A 9,971-nucleotide genomic window follows, 5' to 3' on the forward strand; every position below is an offset into this window, starting at 1 on the left:
CACCCACACGGCAGCTCGCAGCTGTCTGTGACTCCAGTTCCTGACACCTTCACACACATAAAGTCAAATACGATATTAAAAAAAAAAAAAAAGAAAATGGAGGTCAAAATGTCACCTTTGTTACTAACAATTTGGTGCTATAGAGTGTGTTTTCTCTCTCCAAACAAGTGGCTTCCTTCTGCAGAACACCAGTAGATGGGCTTACCTGGTCACAGGTGACAGTGGACTGAGGCTAAACTGTCCCTGAGTAGATGCTGTATGGGCAGAGGCTGTTTGCTCTCTGCTATGCCAGCACAGCAATAGTTGCCCATAATTAATGCAGCAGTCACAGCCAGTCCACTGTCACCACAGCAGAGGTGACCAAATGCATTCTCCTTCTATCTGCTTACCGGAAACATTTCCAGGCAAACTGACCACACTGGATCCACCTTCAGCCCCAAGAATTGGCATTCACAGATCTGTTGGAAGCTGCTCTCCAGCCACCTGCCAGCACAGATGGCAAGATGCTTGGAAATTCCCAGACACCTTCCCCTACCCCCAAACTGGGCTGTGTCACAACAGATGATCATAAACACTCCAGACCCCTGGCTCTGACCAGGATGCCACCTCTAAAATTCCCCTCAAAGCTTAACCAAAGTGCCCAGACAGTGGTGGCACAGGCCTGTGAACCCAGCACTTGGGAGGCAGAGGCAGGTGGATCTCTGTGAGTTCGAGGCCAGCCTGGTCTACTGAGTTCCAGGACAGCCAGGGCTGTTAAACAAAGAAACCCTGCCCCCCCCCAAAATAAACTAAAACCAACCAAACAGAAACCCAACAACAATACGAAAACCAAACCCTCAACCAAAGTGACCCTGTGTGGGACTCCCCTTCCTTGTTCCATTATCATTCCTCCAAAACATTTCCAGCCACAGAAGCCCAACCTAATGCTGAAGCAAATTCTGTTATTGTTTAGCACTATTTACATTTTTCTCTCATTTTCAATTGTCTTCTTATGTTGAATGTTTACTGTGATCAATGTTTCCATGGCTATGTGCGCTGAGCGCTGACACAGCACAGTTCTCACGCTGGTACACGTTTTTCCAATACACTTTTACATATGGAAAGACTAGGTTTGTGCACAGCTACACACTCACATACACACATGTATACACATGTATACATGCAGGCACGCATAGTGTTCATTTTTAAAAACTAACATCAGATGCACTGAAACTATACTGAGAAGAACAAGGTGTTTGGTGAATACACGTATTTATCATGCAAATGGTATTCTGCATATTCACAGAATTTTAAGGTTATCTTCTGAATACAAAAACCACATTGTATACATTTATAAAGACCTCAGAGAAAATTTGGGCTAATATGAATATTGTATGAAATTATTATATAGTGCTGAAGAGGCATGCTCTTAGAGACATTCTAGTGTTAAAGTTGCCTTTGAGAATTGTTAATTAGTGAATAATTAAAATGCTGTTGGAATAGGTTCAAGGCCAATTAATTTGGATTCAGATTTTTTTTTTTAAATTGTAAGAAATCTATGACTGCCAACAAGGGCAATTAGTATACTTTTATTTGCATGCTAAAACAATTCACTGTGAGTCCCAAGATGTACATTTTCTAGAATATAGCACTTTAGCTTTCATGTTCACACTGGAAGTGTGATTCTAACAATGAACAAATCCAATGATGGCATGCAGGAAGCAATGGCATCATAACAATGCTTTGTCACTTTGCCTATAAATTCGACAGCTCTTTTACCGCGTTCCTGGACGTTGATGTATTTGTAACCATTAAACCGGTTATAGTTCCCTTCCCTTGGAATGAGTTGCTTTATGAATTTCAAGTAATTCACTTGCAATGACTTACCTGGTTATTTGTTGAAACCAATTCACTTGCCTGCTGTCTTGACTGCAATCTGACACTTCTGGAGTCAGCTTAGTCAGTCTGTCTTTCTCCACCTTCCTGCCCCCGACACCCCACATCTGGAAGACAGACCTGTGCTAGGATGTGTCCTGTCCTCTGTTCTGACCTCGGGGGCAAGGCTGGCTCCGTTCTGAGGACCCCTTCCAACCTTTACACCTCCTCATGGTTTCCTTGGGCTCCACATTCCCTTGAGCACTACTTTTCTGGCTGAATCTCCCAGACTTAGTCCTGCCAACCTCTCAATTCCATGCAGCCATAACAGCAGTTGCTAGTGCTTGAACTGGACTGTCACCAAAGGCTCACATGGAAAATGCTTCATCCACAACACAGCGCCACTGGGAGGTGGTGGGCCTCTAGGAGTTGGGGCGTAATGGGATATCCTCTGGTCACTGGTCATGCAAACACAAAGGGAATTGTGGGAGCCTGTTCTCTTCTTGCCTCTCCTTTTCTTCCTGGCCTTGAAGTTAGAGAGTTTGCTCTTCCACACCATATGCCACGGTGCACTGCCTTACCATAGGCCCAAAGCAACATGGCCAATGAATCTTGGATTGAAGCCGCCAAAGCTGTAATCCAAAATAAATTGATTTTCTTTGTAAGTTGTATGTCTGAGTACTTGTTATAGTAACATGAAGTTGATTACAAGGAGATGAACTCAATTCGTGGCTTACAATATCATGCCACTCAGGAAAAGTATCTAGTTCTTTTTAACAATGGAGGTGCTACTTCTGAAAGATCTATTTGGCTAAATAAATACACTTTTCCTATAAGTAATATGATCGATAGTAACTACAATAATTTTAATCATTACAACCAGAGTACTTGTATTTTAAAAATATAGCGTTTCATCCCATACTTAAAACAATATCTAACTTTTGATTATTAAATGAATCCAAAGCTTCAAGAGATGTTTAAATTTCTTTGCTCTAGCATCCAAACAAATTTCAAATACATAGAAAATAATTGAAAACAGTCTAGTAAACTCACCACATACGAAACAAGGCTTTTTTGTAGCTAATTGTGGATGCTAACTGAAGACACATATTTGGTTATATAGACCACAAACTATATTGAACTGAAATATCCAAGTCCATAAAAAGTACCTATTTTGCTGAAATTAAGAGATTAATTATTTTAATATTTGTTTCACTTACTTAGCACATGTCGGTGCCAAGTGTCTATGGGAGCATGTGTGTGAGGAGGCCAGAGGTCACCAGATGTTGTCTTCCTCACCTTGTCTTTTGAGACAGAGTCTCTTGGTGAGCCTGGAGCTCACCAGTTTGGCAGCATTAGGCAGGTGGTGTGAGTTAGTAGGCTAATCTTCACGGAGCTTCCAGATGCGCAGTGCCACACTTGGCTTGGCACGTGGGGATCTAAATGAAAGTCCTCGTGTCTGTGAGGCAAGCACCTTGATGACTAAGCTATCCCCCAGTTCATCTTAATTCTTAACACATGTAACAGCATGTACCTGTCTTTTGCTATCTATTCAATTTACTGCTGGGCATTCAGTCTGTCAGTCTTGCAATAAGATACAGACTGCCATAACGTTTAGGAAAGGCTGCTTCATTAGTGACTCAAGACATGAGTGCCTCTCTACCTTTTCCTAGTGGAGGCCATGGGACACCTACCTCTTCTTCCTTTCTAGTGCCTCTAAATCTTTTAAGCCTGGAAAAAAAGCCTGTTGATCAACTAGCTGTCCACATGGGTTTCCAGCCTGATAAAAAAGTCTTTCCCAGAGTCACATGAAAGTTTGGTTCCAGAACTGAAAGTTTAAGGTGAGGGAGCTCAAGGAGGCTTTTGCTCTTTGTGGCAGGTGAGCATTATTGGGAACCCAGTGTGTGACAAGAAAATGATAGATATTGCTTGGACATCATCAATCTGTTTCCTTTTCTGCCTGGAGGGCACCCACACTACTGCCCAAGTACGTGGAGAATAGAAGCAGTCAGCCTCTCGGGGTTCATCTTGTCCCATTTATAACTCTAAAGCCCCAGAGGACTCAGCTTTTGGGTTGTATTCCATTTTGACAAATCACTCAGAAGGCTGCCAGAGATAATAATCTCCCCCGAGGAAGCGCATACTTCGCATGGCTGCTTTCCTCTTAAACTGAAAGGCTGGGGCATGAGTTTGGCGTAATGTCTTTTCCTAACTCCACCTCTAAAAGTTAGCTCATATTAATGGAAACAAGTTCCTAGCAGTTACTTTCATGCTGGCAGCAACACTTACTTTTTAAAAGGGCTCTGTTTATGTTGCCCAGGCTTGCCTGGAACTCCCAGTTAACCCAGCCTGGTCTAAAGTGTGGCTCTTCCTCCCTCAGGCTCCTGAGTGTTGAGACCTCAGGGGCATACCACCACACCCAGATCTGATTCACACTTTTTCTTGAAGGGCTCTGGGTGTAGTTCAGTCCAGCTTGCCTAGCATGTTCAAGGTTCAGGGTTCAATCCCCAGAATGGTAAAGCAAAAGAAAACAGAATCAGATGTTGTTAAGAAACACAAAAGCCCTTTGTCAGTTAGCCGTGACCTTTCAACATGGCAGGGAGTTATTTCTGCACTGCCCCAACTATCGCTGTGAAAAGGCAACAAGAACTCTCAAATAATATTGAACTGTATCAAACTGCTAACCCATTGCGGCAAAAGGTGAGAACCCGCCCGTGGATCACAATCCTAACTAAACAGTTCTCTTCGTAGAGTGTTTCTCTGGAGCCAGACATTAATCAACTTCCTGCCTTCTCAGCACTAACTCAGTGAACTCTCACAATGACCCCAGGAGGTAGGTTCTATTTTTACCCTCTGTTCGAAATAGGAAAACAACAGAAGTTAAGTAACATCTAAAATGATGTAGCTGGCAAGTGGCAAAGGCAGTATTTGAACCATTATTGGTACCGTTTGCTGCCAACATTCACCTCAGCAGCCACAGTGAAGTCTCATCAAAACCGTTACCTGTCACTTTGTGAATCAGTGTGGTCCACGTGACAAGCTAAGGCTTCATTTCGCCCCTGTGTCTAACCACAACTTCATTATCCAAGTGCTGAGTCATTTCCCTTTTCTGTGCTAAGGCATATGGACATCCCGGGCAGCCTCACCTTCTGGACATTGCTCTTAGCACTATCCTTTCTAAGAGAAGCTACAGGTTCAAGGGGGGAAGTCTGGAGTCTTCCAGGTTAGGATGGTGTCATGTAATGAATTCCTCCAAACTGAAACTTTCTATTTCTGAGGGAAGATGGGTCAGTCTTGAGAAGTTCTAAGGGAAGGCTCATTAAGATGCAGGAAGTTAACAACTGACAAGTATCGGGAAGTCCCTGAGACTTGTCAGATGCACAGACCACCCTCCTCCCAGGGATATGTAAGCAGTAACGACTGCTAAAAAGAGATTCTGTAGCCTATTGAGCTGCCTGCAAATAGTCTCGGTTCTAGCTTTCACGAGTCATGGCCCATGCCAAGGGGGATTCTGAGTGATGCAACTGCCTTTGAGTTATTCCTACTCCTGTAAGTAACCGCCGTCCACATTCCTGTGAGTAACCCAATAACCTCATTGGTTCACCAAGTCGTGCTTCAGTGGTATTGTTACCAAACCGGGCTAGCGCTCTGTTGTCACACCCTATATGGGGTGTGAGTAAATATTTGCTCATGTCTCCCCAGGTGTAGTGTTATACAAGAGAAGGTGAATTAGAAGCTTCCTCCCTGTGAGACTGAGTGAAAAATCAGAATAGCAAAAGACAGGCTATGGAGGAGGAAGGAAAGGAGAGCTTTGGGGATCACAAAAAATGACAAAAGGGCTGAAAATCCCAGGAAACTAGGTTATGGCCACAGCGCCAGCACCTGAAAACTGAAGTAGCTGGAAGAGAACAGTAAAACACTTCAACAGGCACAGGCCAGGACTTCATGAAAATAATTCTAACAGAAACAATGGAAATATTGGGAAGAACTGACCAATGTGGCTGCATTAAATTAAAAACCTTATGCATATCCAGATTGTGGACTCACACTAGATGTGGTGGTTTGAAGAAAAATGCCCCCAAAGGGAGTGGCACTATGAGGAGGTGTGGCCTTGTTGGAGGAAGTGTGTCACTGTGGGGGCGGGCTTTGAGGTCTCCTATATGTTCCAGCCACACCCAGTGTCTCAGTTCATTTCCTGTTGCCTTTGGATCAAGATGTTAGGACTCTCAGCCCCAGCACCATGTCTACCTGCATGCCACCATGCGTCCTGCCATGACAATAATGACTAAACTCTGAACTGTAAGCGAGCTACCCCAATTAGATGTTTTCCTTTATAAGATTTGCTGTGGTCATGGTGTTTCTTCATGGCTATAGAAACCCTAAGACACTAGCTGTCAACCAACCAATGATTGGATACAGAAAATGTGACTATATATATATATATATATATATATATATATATATGGTATATACAATAAAGCTGTAAAGAACAAAGTGGTATCATTTGTAGGAAAATGGATGGAGCTAAAGATCACCATGTTAAGTCAAATACGCCAAATAGAAGACAAATATTGTATGTTTTACTGCATATGTGGATTCTAGATTTAAAACACATGTAAATGCGCACACACACACACAGAAAGAGAGAGAGATAGGATAGGATATGGAGGGAAGATTTGATCAAGAGAGAAAGAGATAACAGATAAGAGAGGGCAGCAGAGAGTAGATAGGAGCAACAAAGCCGATATTTGATATAAATATACAAAGCATGTAGTAATGAAACCAGTCTATCTGTGTAATAAATACATGGTAATTCAAAATTCATTACACTAATTACAGTCTTTCTCTAAGAAAGACAAGCACACTGGCAGATGTGCTGGCAGCTGTTGCTTGAAGTATAGAAAGGCAGACGATGTCTTGAGTCTTTCTCTACAATTCTCACACCTCTCCTGAGGAATTATTTGGTTGTCCACTCTGGGCAACGACCTTGAATTCACTAAGCAATTCACCACCTGCAAAGTTAGTGTCCTTGTCTACAAGGCATGTTTAATATACACAGAGCTTGGCCTGTCATATATATATATATATATATATATACATATATATATATATATATATATAGTTATATATAGTTATATATGTCATATATACTTATATATCAACCAACAGTCATCTGATCCCTCTAGTGTTCCAGGAGTCCCAGAACAGTGACTGATGACACGGGCATCTAGCAACTGTCAAATCCACCGTTGGAATGGATGTCTACTTCTCTGCTAATATGATTCCTTGGTGGCTGAGTTTCCTGGCTTTCATCACTGTAATCGATTCAGCTTCATTTGGAAGTTTTACAGTCTCTGCAGCACTTTCCACAGTTGGGAGATAAATAGCAATTAAAAACTCTTAGGCTGTCGGGGTGGCTCAGTGTGTCAGGGTGCTTCTTGCTAAGCCTGAGGACCTGAGTTCAATTCCTGGGACTCATGAGTTAGAATGAGAGAGCTGACTCCTGAAAGTTGTCCTCTGACCTCCACATACATGCTTCTACACACACACACACACACACACACTTACAAACATACACACACACACATACACACATAAACATGCACATACACCATTTTTATTGATTTTTAAAAATTCTTTAATTACTACTCATATTTACATATCCATCCCCCCATTCCCTTGCCCTCCAACCCTCCATGTTCCCCATCAACCTCCCCAACCCATCCCCCAACTCCTCCCCAGGGATAGTGAGGCCCTCCACCAGGGACCTTCAAAGTCTGTCATATAGTTTGGGGGAGGGCCTAGGCCCTCCTTGCTGTATCTGGGCTGCAATAGTATCCCTCCATAGGGAACGGGCTCCCAAAGTCCATTTGTGCTCTAGGGTTAAAGACTGGCTCCACTGTCAGAGGTCCCATAGACTGTCTTGGCCTCCGAGCTGGCACCCACATTCAGAGGGCTTGGTTTGGCTCAATGCTATTTCCCCAGCTTTATGACTAGGGTCTCCATGCTCTCACTAGGTCAGGTCAACTGTTTCTGCAGGTCTCTCCAGTCCCATCTTAGCTCCTTTGTTCATCCCTCCTCCCTCTCCACAACTGGATTTCAGGGGTATGGTTCAGTGCTTAGCTGTGGGTACCTGTTTCTGCTTTGAAAAGCTACTGGATGAAGGCTCCAGGAATGGTAACCAAGGTAGACACCAATCTCATTATAGGGGAAAGTTATCAATGGCATTTTCTCCACCACTGCTTGGATTCTTAGTTGGGGTCATCCCTGTGGAACCCCTAACATTTCCCCTGTGCCAGCTCTCTCTCCAAACCTGTACTGTCTCCCTCTATCAGGGCCTCTCCTTTCTTGCCCTCCTCTATTCCTCCCTTGTCTCAGTCCTCTTGTTCTCCTCCCCCCTCCATTCTTCCCTTCCCACATCCTTCCTCTCCCCTCCTCCCACTTTGGTCAGGGGTTCTTGTCGCCCTTCCCTTCTTCCAGGGACTACGCAATCTTCTCTTGGGGTCCTCCTCGTTTCCTAGCTCCTCTGGCAGCACACACACACACAATTTTAAAGACAAAAAAAAAAAAAAAATCTCTGAAATAACTTTGTTCCATCCCTTCCACCAGAGTCTAAATATGATGAGGCCAAGAAATTTTTATTGAAGTATAGTAAACCCCTGACACAAAGGTACTAAAAATGTATTGATTGTCTAAATGAATTTATAAAAGTACATTCCAAGATTTTAAGAGCAATTCAACTATTTTATCTATTAGCCTTCGGAGTCACAAGATTCCTGAGTTAGGATCCCTGCCAGATTATGGCTTGGGTAACCTAAGGCAAATTCTGAGCTTCTTTGTCATGTAATTTCCTTGTTGGACAATTGGAGACCAGTCACAATGCACGTACCAGGGCCAAGAGCTGGTGGTAGCCAGCCCCTGGGACTCCGGTGCTAGCTCTGCCCACCTGTAGTTATTCATGCTCTTCTCCAGTCTTAACCTGGTGACAGCCAGGGGAAGTAGCCATGATTTGTCAATGTGGGGAAAAAGAGAGGAGACTGGCGCAGGGCCCTTTGGATGATGGCCATCTGCCTGTGGTTCTAGCTTGCTTTCACTCGACTTTGTTGGAGGCAGAAGGGAAACTTTGATGATCAGCTCAATGATTGAGACTCTACCCTGGGGGCAGGGAGTGGGGACAGAGGGATCCAAAGAGAGGACCTAGGCGTGAGCAGGTGACGACATACTAGATGCCTTTGTTATTTATAACCCAGTGTGTTGGTCACAGCAGTTTCCATGGCAGCTCTCCTTTGGAATTCTCTGGGTTGGGAAACAGCAACTTCCAAGTCTCCTTTCTTAAAGAGAAACTGAGCCTGACCTTTCACTGACTGTGGTGGAGGCTTGGTTACAGCCTCCTCCGCCAACTTCTGGATAAACATCCCCATGTCCTGCCATGGGCCTGTGTCTCCTTCTCTCTCCCTGCTGTAGGGGAGTCTGGTTTTAGAGGAGACTGGAGAGGAGGATCAGCCCATAGGTTTGCATAGCAGCCTTGGGGTTCCAGAGCTCAGTCCCAGCCAAAGGGAAGTGCACATATGTGCTGCATATTAAATTCTTGCTGGGGTGCGGCTGTTGGGGGAGGGGAAGCAGAGGGACACATAACAGAGACCCAGAATGGATGTTTCCAAGGAAAGCTGGCTGTGCCTGTCAGTGCCATCACTCCTGGTGGCAGCAGGTCTGCACAGAAAAGGCAAGCAGAGGAGCCCTGGCAGAGCACTCCTCATCACTCAGTTTTTGCAAAATGCTCCTCCATGTGTCGGAGCCTGGTGGGAAACTGCTATCACTTCAGTGCCATTGATGTTCCACGGCTGGATTCCCCACGCAGCCATCTGCTCCGTGGGCTCCGGTTTTTAATTGTGACACATGGAAAACTCGATGCTTTGAGAGCAGGTTTAACAAAAATGTTCCTGAGTATGAATGGCCGAGGCACAGGTGACTGGATTCTCTCCTTCTGTCATTGCTCAATAGGAACAGGCCACACATGACAATGGAGTGTCAAGTTGGCGGAGGAAGCCAAGACCAGATGTCCAGAACAGGAAGAGGTCGGGTGACCACGTGGGGGAGGGGAGAGAAAGAAAATGAGA

General features: G+C 44.3%; 1 long non-coding RNA gene across 1 annotated transcript; it reads left to right on the plus strand.

Moving 5' to 3' along the window:
* The first annotated feature begins 4,976 nt into the window (after positions 1–4,976).
* On the plus strand, positions 4,977–7,264 carry LOC118238907. Its single transcript, XR_004770318.1, has 2 exons — positions 4,977–5,403; positions 7,041–7,264. It is a non-coding gene; the product is annotated as an uncharacterized LOC118238907 (long non-coding RNA).
* The last annotated feature ends 2,707 nt before the right edge of the window (positions 7,265–9,971 follow it).

Source organism: Cricetulus griseus, chromosome 5, assembly GCF_003668045.3.
Source record: "Cricetulus griseus strain 17A/GY chromosome 5, alternate assembly CriGri-PICRH-1.0, whole genome shotgun sequence".
Classification (NCBI taxonomy): Eukaryota; Metazoa; Chordata; class Mammalia; order Rodentia; family Cricetidae; genus Cricetulus; species Cricetulus griseus.